The following is a 21,989-nucleotide window of genomic DNA, read 5'->3' as shown; positions in this document are numbered from 1 at the left end:
AATTAGAACAGTTAGCTACCAGGGACTCCAGTGGAGAGGAATGAACAAATATTGAAAAACAATTAAAATGCTGCATATGAATTCCAAAAGAAAAAGAAATATCACCAAAGAAGTCGATTAAATAATGTAAGAAAAATAAACAGCGTATGAAAACATCAGTCAAATCCTGCCCTAGAAAATAAAGAAATGTATAAACAGAAAAGGAGTTACAGATAAAGAATAGTGAAGAGAACCCACCAGCAAGCATGGGAAAGCTGCATTAGTAATACAGAACTTGATATACATGGCCATCTGCAGACAGCATATCAAGATTTGAAAGCAGTAAATAAAACAGAAAAGGAAGTAATTCATTTGAATAATATTACAAAAGAAATGCATTAAATACTGTAAAAACGTGTGATATGATGCTGACGTCGAAGTGTACAAAGAAAAAAATGCAGAAATAAAAGTAAACGGACTAGGAACCATAACAATAACAAAAACCATAGCATATTTGGAAAACCTCCCAAAAATGTCGAAGAGCAACGGGTTTATATGGAATTAATTCTTCTTTTACTAAATATAGAGAATTATAACTGTACCTTAAATTGTTAAATTTGATTCATGTATGTGAGAAACAAAAACATGTATCACGGAATTGGAAGGAACAAAAGTAATATCGATAAATAAAAAAGAAGAAATGAATATATGTGGAAACTACGCAGGAGTAAGCTTACTTAACACAGCATATAAATTTTATGTAAGAATTATAAACACAAGGCTGAAAATAATAGAAAGAACATGTCCAATTAAGAAAGGGACACTAAGTTACTGATACAGTTCTTATTTTATGACAACTTGCAAGACTACACTGGAGTTGCGGTATGTTTTGGAAGGCGACAGGCGACTCTGAGTTACGACCCTGGCGACAATCACCTTAACTAGCGTAAACTATGGTTTGTCTACTTGAACTACTTAGTGTGGTTCCTAACATGGACAACCCAACCAGAAATTATCAAACACTGAAAAGACTTTGACGGATTTATTCTACACAGAAGTTACACCACGGTGGTGCAACTGAAAACAAGTGGCGAGATTGTTATCCTGTTTACCCTGACAAACCAGTCCAGCGATAGAATACCCCTTTCGTCTATGTCAGGCGCTGTCTCAGGTGACAGTTGCCGTTCCAGCGTCTGCAGAGCAGCGATGTGCGGCGAGTGCAATTCCCTATCGCGAAATACTCAAAGTCGCGGCCGGCGTTCTCTTACACGTATCACAATTACTCTCTAACGAAGCCCTGAAATCTGGGCAGATTAAAGCGTTTGACACTCCTGTTAGCCTGAGGTATCCATGGATCAATTTGACTCACTTATTTCGCAGTTTGCAGAAGGAAATGTAACTTCAAAGTGGCAGACTTTTCATGAACATGACTGCCATTGGCACAGCGAGTCACCGGAGATGACAGAAGTCTAAGCTGTCAGTACAGATAAGTTCTCACCACAGGCTCCCCAGTCAAGGCCAGTGCTAGTATAAGGCACGCTCAATACAAATGTCCCAAGTGCACCCCACTCATAACAAAACTCAAGACCAGAATCTTCTCCAGACCGGAGATCCACTCCAGACTGGCGTCTGAATCAGAAGACCTTCTCCAGTCCACAGTATGAATCGGAGAACCAAGTTTCTCGTCAGCTTACTTTTCATCAGACATTGGTAAACTCCACAAAAGCACTGCCACAACCACTCTCACGGGGGTTTCGTGCCAATCACAACACTGCACGAGCTCCATGTCTCGTCTCTAGCTCATCTGCCCCACTCATCGGCCAGTCATAATTACAGTTCACATGATTCTTCTCTTTCCAGGAGAAGTAGCCAACCCTTACTCGCATATTCCCGTTCAGAGAGGGGAAGACGTTGTGCTCCCAACTTGTTTCTTCCCACGGGCACTTTCGGCAGCAGGTTATTTTGACGTTCTGCATAGTTCTTGAGTGAACAACACATTTATCAAGAAGGTCATAATCTGCACGGCTGGAACATTACTGTGTGTCTGACCAAGGGCCCTGAGTAAACTAAGAAAAGTGCTTTTGTGTCCCAACATAGATCACTTCAGATTCCCCATAAATGTTGCGTCCCTTCCAAAACTGTTCTGAAGGCCGGAGGCTTCCCAATAGTCTCTGCAGGCTGAGGAATGAAAACACCTGATGGCTCCTCCGATGGCGTCTGAAACACGGTGAACACAGAAACTCATGAATTTTTATATTCACCATCCCTGTTCGTAAAGGGCATTTATGAAGCTGTCGTAATGTGTTGGCCGGCAGACATAGATTTTTCTCGCACGTCCTGCCTCTGCTGAGGCAAGAGGCGCCTAACAGGTAGGCCCAGGTAGGACGGTTTTTCGCCTCTTCGACCCAACGCCTTGTCTGGTCACTGGTGTGAGGAATAATTGGCCCAGCGTTCTGTCCCTAGTAAGTGCTTCGAGATGTTCCTTTCCCTAATAGTTCCACATGGCTTTCAAGCTCAAAATGTTCACTGCAACATTTCTGTTAAATGACCAATTTAGCAGCTTGTTCTCAACTCCAGGAAAATACTATTTGAAAGATAGCCGCTATAAAGCTCACGCATGCATTAACCATGTACATGCTTCCGTCAATGCCTGATCAGGCTGATAACTTCCTGTTGTCTTACAGACACGTTATTTTGAGTGGAAAATCAGCATTAAAATCTACCCTTGAATATGGAGAATAATGAGAGAATGACTCATACTCTCTCAAGCTTACTGAAAAACAGAGACACATAGTGCTCTCATAAATTCAAATAAGGTTTTTGATCAGGTGGTTAGAGAAAAATTATGGAGAGTAATTAAGCACTGAGATTATTGTTTAGAGCTTATATCACATATCAAAAGCGTGTATAAACTAACAACACTAATTTTAAACATAGAAGCCTACATACAGTCGTAAAACAAATAAATAAAGGCGTGAGAGATAGCTGCAGTTTATCACCATCGATGCTCAATCACCATATGTGCTCAATATTTACATTGACTGTGCAGTTTCCAGGTGGAATTCTAAGATAATTACTTGGGTACAACTAAATAGTTCGATAAAACTGAAATTGCTCTCATATGGTGATGATCTCACATTGAGTATTTAACTTAAGATCACTTGCAAAAGGAAATTATGTACTAATTAAAACATCTACAGAGTATAACATGGAAATATCTTCTAGTAAATGTAAGCCAGTACCATTTTGTGGATAATATAGTGTATCACTAGTAACTAAGATAATAGTTAATGAAACAAAAACAATCAACAGGTAAACTACACTGCTGGAAAGCCGGCCGGTGTGGCCGAGCAGTTCTAGGCGCTTCAGCCTGGAACCGCGCGCCCGCTACGGTCGCAGGTTCGAATCCTGCCTCGGGCATGGATGTGTGTGAGGTCCTTACGTTAGTTAGGTTTAAGTAGTTCTAAGTTCTAGGGGACTGATGACCTCAGATGTTAAGTCCCATAGTGCTCAGAGCCATTTTAAACTGCTGGAAAAATAATTAGTGCAATCTTTTACAGGTTTCGAGTCCACTCAAGATTTATTGTTGCAACAGTGGATGTGGAATACGTGAAATGATTTCATTTCCAAATCAGCGGTACAAACGGTTCTTAGATGTAAGGTATTGACTCATGGTGAAAAACCGATACTATTTCATGGTTTAGCCTCCATGCGTGGCAATGTAGGTGCTGAATCTGGCATTCTGCCGATGGTACAGATAGCGAATACTTTCCTGGGATACGTTACGCCACTCCCGGTCGAGCTGTTCAAGCAGTTCTGTAAGAGTTGTTGGCTGACGAGTCGCACGAGTCACTTCTCGTCCCATCACAACGCACACGTGCTCGATTGCAGACAAGTCCGGAGATCGTGCTGGCTGGGGAAGTTGCTGCACGTTTTGCAGAGCACGACGAATTTTATTGGCAGTGTGCGGGCGAGCATTATCCTGTTGGAACCACACATCACCTCCCTGTTGCGTGAACGACAAGAAACAGGTCTAACGGTATTCTGCTCGTACCGACTGCTGTTTAATGTTCCCTCTAGAAACTCCAAAGGTGAAAGAGAGTTGTAGCTTATTGCACCCCTGGCCATAAAGCCTCGGGTGGGGCCATTGTGTCTTGGACAAACGCTCCCTACGAGACACCACTCACCAGGTCTAAGTCGTAGGCGCAAACGACAATCAATTGCTTTCACGCACAATCTGCTTTCATCTCTGAAAACCACGTCGCGCCATTCCATCTTAAAGTGGTCCTCTTTCGGCAACAGCCGAGCAGTGCTCGTCGATGCTGTGGCGTGAGTAGAAGACGGGCTAGAGGTGTGCGTACCTGTTGTCCCATAGCTTATAACTGGTTCGAAACTGTTATTGTTGACCATGTCTGGGCTCACAAGCCCTGTTATCTGTGCTGTGGTAGCCGTACGATGTGCCACTGCTGCCCTTACAATACGACGATCCTGGCGGGCGTCTGCGAGAGCGGACATGCAGAATCTCGTCTACGCGCGTCAGAATATTCACGTGACTATTGATACAGGCGGTGTCGCAAAACTGAACCAGCACGACGAACTTGCGTGGAAATTCTCCGGAAGGACTAACCCGCCACTCGGAAGGCCAAAAATTCATCCACTTCAAACTTGCTCTGTTAGCAGTAGGAGGCATAATTTCGTCTCGGTGACATGGTTGCCTGCTTGCTTCATATATCTGCACCACACTGAGCCTTCTGGCTGCGAGCACTCCCCATTACAGAGTAGACACTGATGGCGCACTGGTAGCTATGTTACTACGTCATCTGTTGGCGAACCACGTTGAAACTTTTATCAATACACCTGCTGTCTCCTAGGTGACATATGCCATTATCGGATCCGATTCGACGTCGTCCGTTAAGGTGTACTATTTTTTTTTCTTGCATCACGTTCTTGGAATTAACATATGATATAAATACAAACAAGAAATTGATATTAAGTTGAAGAGATTTGGAAGTATCAGTGGAACAATTAATAAAACTTTAAACTGTAAAACACGGTAAGGGACCGATTTCAATTTTAGAAAAGAGTCGAATCGTCAACCCTATTACAAGGAGATGAATCGTGGGCTTTGAATAAAAGAGATGCAAACCAAATCCAAGGGATAAATAAACACGAGATTTCTTAGAGCGGTGAAGGGATATAAGTGAATAGATAAAATACGAAATGAAAATATTCGGAAGTATTTGAGAATTTAAGATATGAAGGAAAAACTGAAAAGCTAGATGGAAACGAAAAGAAGTGGAATAACATTTATAAAGAATGAACCCAGATAGACTCCAACGTTAGATACAGAATGTTAATTCAAAAGTGAAAAGCGAACCTGACAGACAGAAAGAATATGCGAACCGCAACAGGTGACACTTGGCTTCATACGGAAAGTGCAGAAGAAGAAAAAGAATGTGCTCTATACAATGCGGCTTTCTAGATGTCCGATCAGGTACACTCAGATCAACTGAAGTGCTTGGCAGTGTAAACAGGAATATTTACAACTCACTGGTGGGAAAGGCACCACATTATGGGACAATCCTGGTTCTAGAACAATACAACCCGAGTTCAGCAAATCCATCTCTCCTCGATTAAGATATTTTCTCATCTGCAGAGCACTTGTGCTTTTCCAGTAATTGAATTCTCATTATTGGAATTTAGGAAGCCACGTCTCATTACGGAAAGATATCATGACTTTCTCCATTAGATACAGACTTCGAATTTCCCTTAGACTGCATAGACTTGGCCGAGGTTTCCCTACATGCGGCGGACCACCAAACGCTTGGAAAGGGCTTCTCCCCCGTCTGTTGCCTTACTCACGACGTTCTGCAAGCACAAGCACGATAAAAAAGTAAGTCAGTCAACAGGCGCAGTACCGCACTTCCATCCCTCATCTATATCTCTTCCTTCTAATCTACAAACATATAACTGAAAGTCAAAACTGCTGCTTTGGAATTCCCCACTCATCGCCACACAAACGGAAGGTGTCGATAACTCTTGGACGATAAGACTAATAACTAGATTATCATAACATGCAGCGGTAAGATAAACAGTGAAACCAGATATTGCACAGATTTCCTCTCTTTTTTTTACCTTTTTTTGAGTTGCGCTCCTATATCTTTCCATTGCTTTCATGCAACCCTCCACGAATTTTCCTCCTGCACCAGCCTCTTAACTTCAGAGCAACGCTTGCACCCTTTCTCCTTAATTATTTGTTTCATGCATTCCAAGTTGTCTCTTCCTCTACAGTTTTTACGCTCTACAGTTCCCTCTAGTACAATGGTCGTCAAAAGTTTTTGCTCAAGAGCCAATACTACAGGCCAGCTCCAAGAGCCACGTATACACCGGTCTTGTTATTAATTGGTAACCAACATAAATTAGTTTTTTTTAGAGCTCCAATAGACTAGCCACAGTTAGGATGTGATGAGTTTGCCGCCAGCTCCTTAGTACTGATCGGGACCATACGGGACACTTCGTGTCGACTGTTCTCTGTTTCATATTGCTGCCACCCTCAGCGACCCCAAAGTTGTGACACTGACGCATTGACCAAGTGTTGTTGTGCTGTCTTTATGAGCGGATGATTAACTCGTCAATAAAAGTATCTCTACTACATTTAAAAGCCTTATGCTACATGAGAGACGATCGACAACGTTTACTAAATTTTTGAATGTCATTTTTCTTCTCGGCATTGCACTGTATTGAAACAGCCATAATTGAATTTCATATCCCTTACTCTGAATATGAATCGCATTTGAAGAGGATCACCTCTTTGATGAGCATTCACAATTCAGTGTTACTTCCACGTCAAACTTTATATCGTAGCAGTTGCCTGATATGTTTGCGCACGACGATGAGTTGTCAATACTGGAAAAGAACCGACAACCCTCTCTTCCACCTTTTAACCCCGCATCAGCTGTGCAACTTATCCCTCTAGCCTCAGTTCAAGACCGAATGAATCAACGTCAACTAAAATTAAGCACATTCTGAAATACTGCTATCTCTCTAAGTATTTATTGTTGCCACTGAGCATGAAAACTACATTCTTAAGAAGTTCTTCACGTTAGTTGACATTTTTGGATTCGGTTGCATTTTATTCTAAAATACGGCCGATAACCGCAAGCCATGTGAAAACGTGATTCGAGCTGCTTGCGCTGCTATAGATGCACGCCGACTGAGGCGGACCTCGTGATAGCAGGCTTACTGCCAGTGGGCGTAATGTAAAAGATAGTGGTGCACAGCGTTGGCTCAAAAGACAAGAGTATTATAAGGTGAAGGCGGTACTGGGCAAAAGAGCCAAAATGAAGAAGGAAATAAATGCATGTAGTCATAGAGAACGGTAGAGGTCTGGTTCGAGGGAGCAAGGGGAGGAGGACCTACTCGTTTCATCTTAACAGAATTGAAAGATCAAGACAGTGACACTTGCCCAGACACCAAGGAACCTATAATCTCGAGAATCAATTTTCACTCTGTAGGTAACTGAGCACTGATTTCAGATTAGGGACTTGAATCTGGGATCCCTGCATTTCGTGAACACGTTCTCTACCGTCTGAGCCATCTACGTACAGCTCGCTACTCATCCTCATATCTTCACTTCCGCCAGTACGCCGTCTCCTACCTTTCAAATTTCACTGAAGTTCTCCTGCGCACCTTGTGGAACTAGCCCTCCTACAAGAAAGGGTAATGCGGAGACGTGGCTTAGCCATAGCGAGGGAGATAGTATCGAGAATGAATTTTTGCTCTTGCAGCGGACTGTGTGCTGATTTGAAACTTATTGTCAGATTAAGTGCCCTGGAAACAATCCCCAGACTGTGGCTTAGCCACGCCTCTGCAATATCCTTCCTTGAGAGAACTTCTGTGAAGCTCGTACGGTAAGAGATGAGGTACTAGGGTATGCAAAGCTGTGAGGGCAGGTCGCGAATCTTGTTTGGATGATTCAGTCGATGGAGCACTTGCCTGCAAGAGGCAAAATTTCCAGGTTCGAGTCTCGGTAAGACATGCAGTTTTAATGAACTAGGAAGTTTCGAGCTATGCATTAACTACCGGGACTCGGTGCATATCCCAGCTTCTTCTTCTTCTGTTGCGGTCAATCCAAGGAATGGTTTACAACAGCTACAATGGCAGCTTGTCTCCGTTCTGTGCATCTTTCAGCTTTTCTCTTTATTTCTTTATAGGTGTTACATCCCGCATCTTTCACGATTTGATCCATGTACCTCAAGCGTGGTCTTCCTCTTGGTCTTTTCCCCTCGACATGTCCCTCTATGATTGTGTTCAGGAGTCCTTTATGTCTTAATAGATGGCCTTTAAATTGCACTCTTCTTTTAACAATGAAACTCCATAAGCTTCTCTTCTCTCCTGCTCTTTCCAGAACCACTTCGTTTGTGACCTTGTCGATACAGTTTATTTTGAGCATGCGTCTATAGCACCACATTTCAAAAGAATTTAGCTTCTGGTCTTCCTCTGTCCCGAGAGTCCATGTTTCACACCCATAGCATGCCACAGTCCACACATATGATTTGTAAAATCTTTTCCTGATTTCAAGGCTGATGCTCTTAGATATGTTTCTTCTTGTTAAAAGAAGCCTTTGCTTGAGCAATTTTACTTCTCGCTTCTGCCTTGCTCCTTCCATCCCTGGTAATATTACTGCCCAGATAAGTAAATTTATCAACTTGTCAAAGCAGTTCATTGCGTACATGAACTTGGACTTTCACTTGATCTTTTTTGTCGCATGCCATTACTTTTGATTTTGCTTTATTAATTCTGATATTATATTCTTCCCTCATAGCTTTATCATTCTATTCAGTAGGACTACAAGATATTCTTCCAGCTACATACTGAAAATACGCGAACGCACCGCGGACCATTGTGGGTCTGGAGCAATCAGCACCCCAGGCGCATCATCTGGGTGGCTGCCATGAGATAGACTCTTTCAGACCGTGATAGGAATGTCTTTGTTGATACACTGTTCTATAACATAGCAAATGATGAAGAGCTGCAGCATAAGCTGAACGTGTTGACAGCCAAAATATCTGCTTATGATCTGCACGCCTAGACGACCGAGAGACGACCAAGAAGAGACCATATAAATCGTAAGAAAGTGAAGCACCACGCCAGAAAATCTACCTACAGTAAACTTTTTTAAGTGGCCAGGAAGTGAGCCACTGGGAGAACCAGGAGGGATTTCCTGAGGCCCTTACAACCAACACCCAATCTCCACATCTTGGATAGCAAGACATCACATGCATGCGAATCCTGAGTTTTGGCTCAGTGCAGCAGCAGCCTTTGTGGTCCACTTTGGAGAGAAGGTTACGTGATGGCTATCATCGCTAAGTTTCACATATTCTGCGGGAAGAACGGAACAAGATCCCCCTGAAAAACCTACAGGGACGTAATTTATCCATTCTGAGATGGGTGGAAGCTGTTTTGAATGCCAAGGGTTTTCTTAGACCGTAGGAATCGGTGTATGTTGTGTTTCGGTGTTTGCATATTTTTGTGCAACGCTCGACCGTCACTACACATATGGAATCGGGTTGGGACTGTTGTTGTTCATAATGCACTCGTATTTCATCGGGGAGGAAATTCTAATAGTCCTCAGACCTTTTTAAGATGATGCAGTTATCTGTAATGAAGTTCTACCTGAAGGAAAGCTGCTCAAATATTCACTCATTTCTTGACGATATTTCAAAGAAGTACAAACGTTGACGACTTGCTCTAAATGTTCAGGAACGTAAAATTGTGTAGCTCACTAACAGAAAAAAGGTACTGTTCTTTGATGACAACATCAAATATTCAGAGCTAGGATCACTCAGCTCATATAAATATCTGGGTGTAACAGGTTTTATGGATATGAAATGGAATAATCAAAGAGGTTCAGTTGTAGGTAAAGCCGGTGACAGACTTTGGTGCAGTCGTAGAAAACTAGGGAAATGCAATATGACTACAAATGAGATAGTTCACACATCACTGGTGGAACCCAATTTAGAACATTTCTGTAGTGTGTGGGGTAAGTACCAAATAGGACCAACAGGGGGCATCGAACGTGCACAACGAACACGAGCAGCAGGAAAGTAGAAACAGCAGAATGGTTATGTCAGTAGAGCTCAGTAGCTTCGAACGTGGACTAGTCAATGGTTGCCACTTGAGTAACAAATCGATCAGGGCCACTTCAACCGTTATAAGGCCGCCAAGTTCTCTTTTGGTGATGTGGCTGAGAATTGCAAACGCGAGGGAACAACCTCAACTAAATCAAGGCCAGGCAGACCTCATGTAGTGCCGGAGTGGTACTGTCGAACATTGCGGATCGTGACTGTAACAAAATTGCATGAAATCGGAGGGAGGGATCATTCCTGAGTCCCAAAGTGCTACCAGCAGTCCATCTAGCACAATGACTACGCGTAAGGTGTTAAAAAGAAATGGGGACAGTGGTCGAGCAGCTCCTCATAAGCTCCACATATCTTTACCCAGTGCTAAGCGATGCTTGAAGTTGTGTAAAGAGAGACGCGACTGGGCAGTAGGTGACCGAAAACGGTCGCCTGGGGAACATTACCAGTCATCGTGTGTGGTACCAAAAGTATGGAGAACGTGGTGTTAAGGCATGCGGGTGTTTTTCTTGGTTAGGGTGTGTTTTCCTACACAGGTTAGGAAATCGCTGAACCCTACAGCATTTGAACACATTTTACAGCAGTCTGTACTGCGTATCATAGAGGAACAGACTGGAGACAATGATTGCTTGTATCAGCTTCACAATCATCCAGTCGTAAAGCAGCAACTGTGAGGCAGTGGTTTGTGGACAATACAATTCGTAAAATGGTCTTGTTTGCCCAGACTCTTGACCTGGTATGAGTTCGAAAGTCGACTTCGCTACAGACCCCAGAGCCAAAAATGACTATCGTCTCTGCTTTGCGATGTTTGGTAAGAATAGGCTCCCATCCTCTTTAGAAATTCAGAGACAATTGAACCGTGATTTATTTTCAAAGAATACTCTTAAGAGTTTATTTTATTTACTAGCGATTCATCAAGAACATTAACACGGATAATCACACTATGTAAGCATGGAAGTAGTTTCCAGGAATAACTGATGAAATTATAACCAAATTCCTTTTAACAAATGGGAGTTTTATTCACTTTAATAATGCCGAAAAGCATTAAAAAACAGATTTAAAATTATAATCAGAAAGCGCCCTCTAAATATCGAAGTTACAATTTATTCAGAGGCAGAAAGAAACAAGTTTTGACTGTATGATCTATCGGGCAGAGAACCTTCCCGCTCCCCCTTAACACGGCCATAGTTACGACCGCTCACAACAGCCTCTGAAAGACTACACTGGTGCAAATCTGCAACTCACCAGATAACTTTATTAAGAGTTTTAACAATTTACACAAGCACACAAACTATCCACCCCCTGTAGGAGTGAAAGAAATGGTACAAAACATTAACAATTAAAATATTATCCTTGCCACCGAAGGTTCAACTTGATTTTAACTTCTAAGAAAAGTCTTAGGGTGAAAGGGTGGCAACTTTTTACACTAAAATGATCAATTACACAAAAGCCCATGAAATGCAATCTTATATAAAATTCTACAACGTTGTCCAAACAATAGTTAAGATGCTCTACAGTACACAGATACCGCCTCTCAAGATCATAGGCAATAATATCAAGGTTTCCAAAGATCAAAACGTATCTCAGTTATTAGGCCATTACACTCCAAGCAATAAATTCGTTAACACACCAAATCCGACAAACATGACAGATGCAGCTACTAACGTACGGTAGATTGATAGGGAGATTACGGAACAACCCGAACCGCAGGTTACTCTAACCCGCCCCTACTCCACAAGGGAAAAACGTACCACCCAATTTATAAACAACCACCTTCCCGCGGATGGGCAAATGGAGAAGAATGGTGGGACGACCCCAAAGCAAAACGGCTGGTGACCTCACCAAGAAAACAAGTAGACTTTAACAAGAGTAAATCAAACAACATATCACCAATCACTTAACTTCTAATATACTGCGATTTTTGAGAAGACCCGGCGCAGCACCCCCAAATCGCTCTCCCGAACCGTCCGCTGCCAGCCGCTTCAACGGACGCAGGAAGGCGCGCCGATCTCCCGTCTGACGGCGTCGCAGCTCACACCGGCCAGACAGATGTCGTGGGTTGACTCCTGTTGCTCTCGTGTCGACAGCGAAATCACTACCCCTCGCTATAAGCCGCGACCCACTGGACCCACGTGGCGACCTCACATGCGCCGATGCCCAAGACGGACAAGTCATCTTGTGTCTCAGAGCGCGACCGACCAACCGATCGATCCAACCGCCAATGACCATTGTCTGAGCAAACTCGAGCAGACTGGCGGCCTAACGTGCAGACTCAGATGCAGGAACTAAGCCCCGACCGGGCGACCACTCGCTGAGTTCTCTTACTGGTAAGACTGTCATTTTACCGGCTTTAAAGGTTGATCCGAACGGCAGACATACTAGCACTCCGAACGACAGAGAGACACTAACTGCCTAATAAAGGCGGACGAGAGACAGACTAGCAGGCTGGGGACGAGAGACAGACCCAGACTGACCGACTGGCGAGCTTCTTAAATACACTCCTGGAAATGGAAAAAAGAACACATTGACACCGGTGTGTCAGACCCACCATACTTGCTCCGGACACTGCGAGAGGGCTGTACAAGCAATGATCACACGCACGGCACAGCGGACACACCAGGAACCGCGGTGTTGGCCGTCGAATGGCGCTAGCTGCGCAGCATTTGTGCACCGCCGCCGTCAGTGTCAGCAAGTTTGCCGTGGCATACGGAGCTCCATCGCAGTCTTTAACACTGGTAGCATGCCGCGACAGCGTGGACGTGAACCGTATGTGCAGTTGACGGACTTTGAGCGAGGGCGTATAGTGGGCATGCGGGAGGCCGGGTGGACGTACCGCCGAATTGCTCAACACGTGGGGCGTGAGGTCTCCACAGTACATCGATGTTGTCGCCAGTGGTCGGCGGAAGGTGCATGTGCCCGTCGACCTGGGACCGGACCGCAGCGACGCACGGATGCACGCCAAGACCGTAGGATCCTACGCAGTGCCGTTGGGGACCGCACCGCCACTTCCCAGCAAATTAGGGACACTTTTGCTCCTGGGGTATCGGCGAGGACCATTCGCAACCGTCTCCATGAAGCTGGGCTACGGTCCCGCACACCGTTAGGCCGTCTTCCGCTCACGCCCCAACATCGTGCAGCCCGCCTCCAGTGGTGTCGCGACAGGCGTGAGTGGAGGGACGAATGGAGATGTGTCGTCTTCAGCGATGAGAGTCGCTTCTGCCTTGGTGCCAATGATGGTCGTATGCGTGTTTGGCGCCGTGCAGGTGAGCGCCACAATCAGGACTGCATACGACCGAGGCACACAGGGCCAACACCCGGCATCATGGTGTGGGGAGCGATCTCCTACACTGGCCGTACACCACTGGTGATCGTCGAGGGGACACTGAATAGTGCACGGTACATCCAAACCGTCATCGAACCCATCGTTCTACCATTCCTAGACCGGCAAGGGAACTTGCTGTTCCAACAGGACAATGCACGTCCGCATGTATCCCGTGCCACCCAACGTGCTCTAGAAGGTGTAAGTCAACTACCCTGGCCAGCAAGATCTCCGGATCTGTCCCCCATTGAGCATGTTTGGGACTGGATGAAGCGTCGTCTCACGCGGTCTGTACGTCCAGCACGAACGCTGGTCCAACTGAGGCGCCAGGTGGAAATGGCATGGCAAGCCGTTCCACAGGACTACATCCAGCATCTGTACGATCGTCTCCATGGGAGAATAGCAGCCTGCATTGCTGCGAAAGGTGAATATACACTGTACTAGTGCCGACATTGTGCATGCTCTGTTGCCTGTGTCTATGTGCCTGTGGTTCTGTCAGTGTGATCATGTGATGTATCTGACCCCAGGAATGTGTCAATAAAGTTTCCCCTTCCAGGGACAATGAATTCACGGTGTTCTTATTTCAATTTCCAGGAGTGTACACGTGAACAGGCAACCTTTCCTCTTTCCCACCAGAGGGAGACACCAAAGCTGTGATTGTCACAGCGGCGCCACCGCCAGAAACGGAGGGCGACTGCTTCACGCTACGCGCTGCGGCGCGCTCTTCAAAACAGCAATTTTTTACCACGGCTCAACAATGAAAGTGTCTCCAGCAGATTTAGGGCCGTCAATGGGGAAATGTGGACATTCCCTATACTGACGACCGGCAATAAATTTCAGGATCCTTTTTTATCAGCTTATGTACATAACAAGGAATCATATCAGAGAATTATGCACTATTAACATAGAATAACGTTATATCCGTTGTCTAAATAAATAAAGAACATCAAACATTAGGGCAATTTAAGAAAGTGTTCAAATTGATCCTAACATCTAGCAATCGTTTCTGTTGTGTTAAGGAATATATATTTACGTGACATTGACTATATACTTTATGTGAAATGTGTAATAACTACATCATACATATTCTTGAAGAAAGCCTTTAATAAAGAATATATCTGCAGTTTCTGTGTTAAGACTGTTTCTGTGCAATTACGTACGCTGTTAAATAGACTGCAAACACAGTCAAAGTAACTCTTCTTCGATGCCCCATAGCAGTTTATAATTGCGACTATCAAGTTTAAAATTTGATTCACAAGATCCTACAACATTGCTCTGTAATCGTACAAAAGTGTGGCGCCCTGCAACGTCACCCTCTGTCTGGACGACGCTTGAACCGGCAATGTTTCAACACATGCATAAAAGAAGTCACAGCTCAGAAGATCGTATGACGTATAGGGTAGGTTAATGGTGTCATATTGGCAATTCTGCCCAATGCCATCGTGGACGTGCCACACGATGGGAAGGTCGTCACACCCCTCTTACCCACATTTCAACCCCCGGAAACGACAGTTGTCAATATAGTCAGCAAGAGGACGACTTTCTTGACAATCTTTCACGCTGCTGACACCCCTGGGCGTTTCAACTCCCCTGTAAGGACGTTGTGGGCCTGCATTCCCATTGGACGTGAACACAACCCTTTGGAGTGTAGTGTGGCCACACTTTTTGCTCCCGGGGAGCGTTCAGAATTATTGGAGGAAATTTGAAGGTGATCCGAAGCACCAAAGGGATATATAAATTTTCGGACCATCTGCTTCGTACGCTCCTGTGGCGTGATCACGGAGCCGTACGTCATTGGCACATGCATGGATGGAAGGGTCCCTCTATGATCCCCCGTCCCCCCAGTTTGGCAAAATCAATGGTGGCACACGCCCAAGTGTATAGTAAATTTTAAAAACCTACAAAGTAGCTCTAGGTGCCTGCAGGCAGGCAACCACTTGCCATCCCTTCGATGCCAGTTGCCTGCTTGCAGGCATAAAGGGTTACTTCACAGGTTATCTCTGTAAAAGAACCTTTTTTAAAATTCTGAATTAATGTGGGCTGGTACCACAGCGGATATTGCCAAACTGGGGATCTTAGCCATTGTATTCACATGTGTGTCAGTGTCACACCCCTTCGTGATCAAACCACAGGAGGATGTCAAACAAGAGATCACACAAGCCTGCATTCTGAACATTCTTGACAAATGGATCCACAAAAGTGTCCTCTGTACGAATTCTGAAAGCTACTTTCATTTTATTTCATGACATCGGTATTTTTTAGAAAATCAAATCACTGTTTTAAAGATTTAAGTTATCGAAACACAAATACCAAAACAAAATTTCATTCTATGTGCTGTAGAACTACCGGATATCGTGGTTCATAGAAATACTGATGTCATAAAGAAATTTAATAATGTCACTGGAGCTTTTAAAATGTTTCCCAAAAATCGCAGATTTAATTTGGGGTTCGCTAACAGAAACTTTCATCGTTTCTTGTAGCCTAGAGAGTGAGAGGGGGGAGGGCGGGGGGGTGTGGAGGTGGGAGGGGGGGAGGGGGGGAAGGGGGGGGAGGGGGGCAGGGGTGAGGGAGAAAAATATGAGTCTGTTGCCTATGTTGTTCCCAAGACCGGAAAGGACATAATCCCCTATGTTTAAACAACTAACTCCTCACTCAGCTGTGTAGTTTTGAGATTTACGTGATATCGAGCGAAGAGTTTTCAGTAACTATCGGACTGAAATTGTTACGTAAAGATACTAGTTACTGATGATCATGGAATCTAGATATTTGGTTACTCTCGGTCTAATACGAAATGCAGACGACATCATACGAAATATGCTCTTATAATTTACAAAAACCTCGTCTTCAGGAAGTGTCTGTTGATCATATTGAGGGGAGAGAACACAAATATTCTCGGGATAATAAGTGAGCCACATGTAATTAAAACTCGTAAGTGTCTGTATTCAGAAAACAAATTCTTCTGAGGTGGTTTTTAAATCTTAAGGCGAGATTTTCTGAGTTACTCACCCCCCCCCCCCCCCCCCCTCTCTCTCTCTATCTCTCTTGTCTCCTTTCTCTCTCTCTCTCTCTCTCTCTCTCTCTCACTCAATCACTCACTCACACACACACACACACACACACACACACACACACACACACACACACACACACACGCACACGCACACGCACACAATAAATTCAATGTCGCATGGTACGGCAGTGGCTGTTGAAAATGATGTGTTCGGTGTTCTCCTGCGCAGCATAGTCAAACGTGTTTTTCAAAGTATTGTAGACGACACAGGTATGTATATTCCGTGATGACAAAATAAATGAAAAATCTATGACAAGGAATTATCTGTGATGCACGCCAATGGTGTACCTTTGCTGTGTTGGGATTATCTGCGCTATATAGGCCTATTTACTTCCCCTTAATTGGTATAGTAGGTGCCACGTGTTATTCCAGTTGTTTAATGTGTCACACCTATTTTAAGAAGCTCTATTTACGGAACTGGATATATACGCTGTTGTCCCATGGTGAACAGTCCTCTTAGCGGGTGTGTCTTTTCATCGTCCCATGCACTGTCAGCGACATCTGACTTCGTGTCCTATGGTTACGCACACCTGTTTCCATTCGCATAAAACGTTCAACAGTCCAATTTCAAAGTATAGTCGGTCAGCGACCGTTCGTTGCGATGAAGAAGAACAGTGCGTTACCTCGGTGTCTCTTTGGATGGTAGAGTAATGTGGCACCAGGGTATAATTTAAGGTGCAGGGCAGGACGGTAGTGAAACACATGTACGTATCAACGTGTGTAAAAACTGGTGTATTTTTCATTCCTCTAGCAGTACTGCGGTTTTTTGGTGGGCTCTATTTATTTATAAGCCTGACGAGAAATATTTTTGCGTCTCTAATGAAAATTATGTGCCTTAAAACAGTATATTTCCTATACCTCTACCGCTATGGCTGTTATAACAGCAGTTTAATTATTTCAGTTTATTTTATTTTGTTTAATTTACAAATGCAGTTACACTAAGTCCAGAAAGTAACACAGACGCGGCATCTTCTACGTACAGTTCTGTGAAAATGGCCCTCCACCGTCCCCGCATGTGTCTTGAGTTGTGTAATGGCCTTAGCTGACAGACACAACGGTGTACTTCCACGTCGTCTGCAAACAGCTTCGGCTTCGCCACCCTCTCACGTTTTGCGCTTCCAAGAGACTTGTTCACGGCGGCGATGGCGTCTTCGTCGTAGACAAGTAAATGAGAGAAACTGAAAGAAAACGAGAGCACATGAGCATGAGTTTACTGCGAGTCATGGGAGCTCGTATGTGCCCAGGCACCAAGACTAACCTTCGTATCGTTTGCAATAGCATCGACGCCGCCACCTCCTCAGCTTTTGCGCTTCTGGTGACTTGTACACGGCATTGGGCTCATCCAAATAATTTCGTTTCTGCAGCATGCTGTCTGCTCGTAGCGACGTGTCTCCCAAACCCTGCCTAAACTTCCATTTGCCTTTCCTTATATAGAAGTACGACAATGCTAAACCTGGTTTCCGTGGAAATGTACTCTGGCGTCATTTATCCATCCATTGTCTTGTACAGTTCCACAACCACAGGTGATAGATGGAGCGATTAAACACACGCTGACTCCCCACTGCTTCTATGTTTGGTTTTGTTTTGCTTTAGGGTGCTAAAGACAAATCTATAGAACACGAAAACAGAGAGAGGTTAAAAACCGACTATACGTCATTCCCAATCTGGACTAAAAACTTTCAATCCCCAGGTAGTTTTTATGCAACTTTCAGGCACTATCCTGTACACTTCAGTTTTAATCTCTTTATGCTATCTATAGCGGTACCAAAGTGTTCCTCGCTTTTAACAAGGATTTGAACCAGTACCATACAGAGTATTATGTTCTTTGAATATTAGTGAGAGAGATGGAACAGATCTCAAAGCGCCAAAGTAATATTCGGGTGAAACTAGATTCAAATGGTTCAAATGGCTCTGAACACTTTAGGACTTAACATCTGAGGTCATCAGTCCCCTAGAACTCACAACTACTTAAACCTAACTAACCTAAGGACATAACACACATCCACGCGCGAGGCAGGATTCGAACCTGCGGTCACGCGGTTCCAGACTGAAGCGCCTGGAACCGCTCGGCCACAGCGTCGTCTGTATAGTCTTACCACGTGATTTCTTCTCAGAGCTTAACACAACCTTTCAATGCTTTCCTGTCTTAGCACTCACCTCCGGTTGCTTTGTTGGCAAAGAGACATTAAATTCTAGGCTTCCTGTCTTTTAATTTTGATTATATGTTACAAAGCTAGACTTCCTGTACAATAAGTCATCATCTTCCTGCCAACAGTCTTATCAATGAGGGCTCAGGAAATAAAAGAGTTTCAATGAATCCTCTTGCTCTTGGGTTGCGAAATTATCCATAAAATGGAGAATAATGAGCAATGATAATCGACATGCTGATGCAGAAGCCAATGGATACCAGAGAATTAATAATGCATAATGTGTATGTGCAGGAAAAGTGTCGTGTTACAGGTAGTGAATCACATAGAACAGGTCAGAAAACTGATAACCATCCCCCCAAATAAGATAACTTGCAACATTCACATAGAAGGCAACTTATGAGAGTGCTAAACGGAAGACTCCGGTTCGATTATAGTTATCGGAAAACTATTAACTCAGGTTGGAAGACAGCTTCGGAGCGACGGGCCGTCCCTGCGGTACTCGTATTCACAGTCTGCTTAAGCGGAGAATGAGGCTGCTTCTGGTGCCAATGCCCTGTCGACGGTACAACTATAGACTTCATTTTATAAATGTATCAGTTGCTGCATCAGTTTGTAGGCCTAAGTCCTTAAGCGCGCCTGTCACTGTTAGGCAGAAGTAATTGGTGTATGACAATCCCAACACTTTTAACAAAAAGCTATACGAAACGCACTGCCTGGCAAGAAATGTATAGTGCCTCGAAGACATGGTTGGATGTCAATGTAACTTGGTGAGCGGGCAGAACTTCGGTGGGAATAAGAGTTGCTAATCTCTCCGATAGGTAGAGCAGGAAAAAAAGTGCATGAGTATTCTGTTTAGTGATTTTATCAGGCCTAGTAGGACATTCACGTGGTGTAAACAGCGGCAGATGTTGAGTGATTACTGTGAAGGTCACGGAGATGCTGTGTACTCGTGTGAAATACTGTTATCAGAAAGAAAGTGCTCCCATTGTCGGTCTTCATTAGGTTGGCAGGTCGAATTATACAGTACCTTGATTTGCGGGGCATACATATGTGACGTGATCCGATGTTGAACTGTATGGGAAAGTGAGAGCATGCATACATTTTGTCAAGGTTGTGATCGATCATGTACGACCACCTCAGGCTTGAAAATGATGATCGAAGGGATGGCTTTGATAAAAAGAAATCTTCAGATACCAATGACTGTATGCTGGCCTCTATTTCAATTGTACTAGAGTGGTATTCCTCCTAGACATCACTCAGATTGGTCTGAAGACGGCATAGTGTAACGCTGAAATAGGCAGGAAAGTCAAATAAAACTGGAAATTCAGACGAATGAAAGTGTTTTGATTTGACATTTTGTATTGAACAACAGAGATCAAATAACCATCCTGCATAAAGATTGACTTACAGAGACTTGAATGAGAGTGTCCACACGTTCCAAAACTTCAGGAGTCACAACTGTGCACAGCCAGCCGCCACGCGGGAGATCGGACAGGTTTGCCGACCTAGTTGTGATCACGACGGACGCATCACCCAACGACTCACAGTGGTATTGTGATACAATATATTTAAAACTTCTGCAAAAATCCGATGTTAAGAATATTAATCTGTAATTTTGCGGCCCTCGTACTGGAGAGAGAGACGACAGAGAGAGAGAGAGATTCAGAGAGGTAGGAAGGGGAATCGAACAAATGAATCAGCTACCAGGCTGGAGTAGTGCGGACAATTACGACTAATGAAAATGAAATGTAGGTGGAGAGGACATGTACCCAGACGAATGGATGAGAGTGGAGGGATTCCAGTCAATAATAAAAGACCGAGACGATTAACCTAATGAAAGACAGGTAGATGACTATAACAAACAAGCAGACGCAAGACGATGCGCAATACCAAAGACCATAATGCTGTGGAAAGTATAGAGGGAGAGAGGGTCTTTCATAGATAATGATGACTTTTTTACGATAACTTTATTGAGACCATACAATTCGAGCAAATTACACACTACCTGATAAAAAAATTTAAGGGGCCGGGAGGGGAAGAGGAGTGACTATTACAGCGCCATCTATCACAAAGCGAAAAAAGTGGTCCAACTAAAACATTCATATTTCTTTACGTACTACACGAATATATAATAAGAAATGGGGGTTCCTATTTAAAAAAAAAACCGCAGTTGATATCCGTTTGACCTATGGCAGCGTCATTTAGCGGGCCAACCATAGCGCCATCTGGTTTCCCCCTTCAAGCTAGACAAGTTTCGTTCTTGGTAGTTTTTTCGTTTGACGCTTATTGCGTGAGATATTTGGCCCGGTCACTATCAATGGACCACCCTATATATTACAACAGCCTAAATATAATCTCATATTCCTTGCTACAAATATGAACCGCATTTATAGGTGATCGTGTCTATAATGGGCATTCACGAATCCATATTACTTCCATGTCAAAATTTATATCATAGCAGTTGCTTGGTTCGTCCATATATTATATGAAAGACAACTGAGGAGAACAGGCCGCACGAATAGTTTATTTGGGCAGCAGTCCCATGAACTTTATTCCCTGATGCCTGAACACATGTCCTAGCATGAACCTCCTCATTCCTCATCGTATCAGTCGTCCTGATTTTCAAAATTCTTCTGTAGCACCACATCTCACACGCTTCGATTCTCTTCTGTTCAGATTTTCTCACTGCCTATGGTTCACTATCATATAATGCCGCGTTCCAAGACTACATTCTCAGAAATTTCTTGCTTAAATTAACGCCTCTGTTTGATACCAATAATCTGCAAATCCCTTACTATCGTTTCCAGTGCTCACAAAACTTCTAAATCAAACGTAGATATGCGGACTTAACAACACACAGTTCAGTGATATTCACATTCTTATGTAGTAGTGTTAGGCGGATTTGGAAGTGGAAGCCAGACAGGATAAGTGAAGTGCTGGATGACTTACCAACATTAATTAACTAAGTATTACAAAATCCTAAGAATCAAAATTAAATATCATCATACCACAGAAGTACTAATACAACAGCTACATAAGTAAACTTGTGAGTCTACATTACATACAGTGGTAGCGGCCTTCACTTTTTGGATATGAACTTAGGTAGCTTACAGATAAATAAATATATTTGATCGTTGCTGACCAGCCACTAAAATATTACACTCAACCGAGTATCTGCTTATATGAAAAAAGATCACATTCTCCAACAGATCCTTAGTCTTGATTTCTATTTCGTATTCTTGTCAATACCTTGTGTGCATAATATAATTCCGTGCTCCAAGTGTACGTTCTCAGAAATTTCTTGCTAAAATTAACGTCTATGTTTGATACCA

This window comes from Schistocerca serialis, chromosome 1, assembly GCF_023864345.2.
Source record: "Schistocerca serialis cubense isolate TAMUIC-IGC-003099 chromosome 1, iqSchSeri2.2, whole genome shotgun sequence".
In the NCBI taxonomy this organism is placed as follows: Eukaryota; Metazoa; Arthropoda; class Insecta; order Orthoptera; family Acrididae; genus Schistocerca; species Schistocerca serialis.
The sequence above is the reverse complement of the archived record's forward strand: the minus strand, read 5'-3'. Positions refer to the sequence as shown.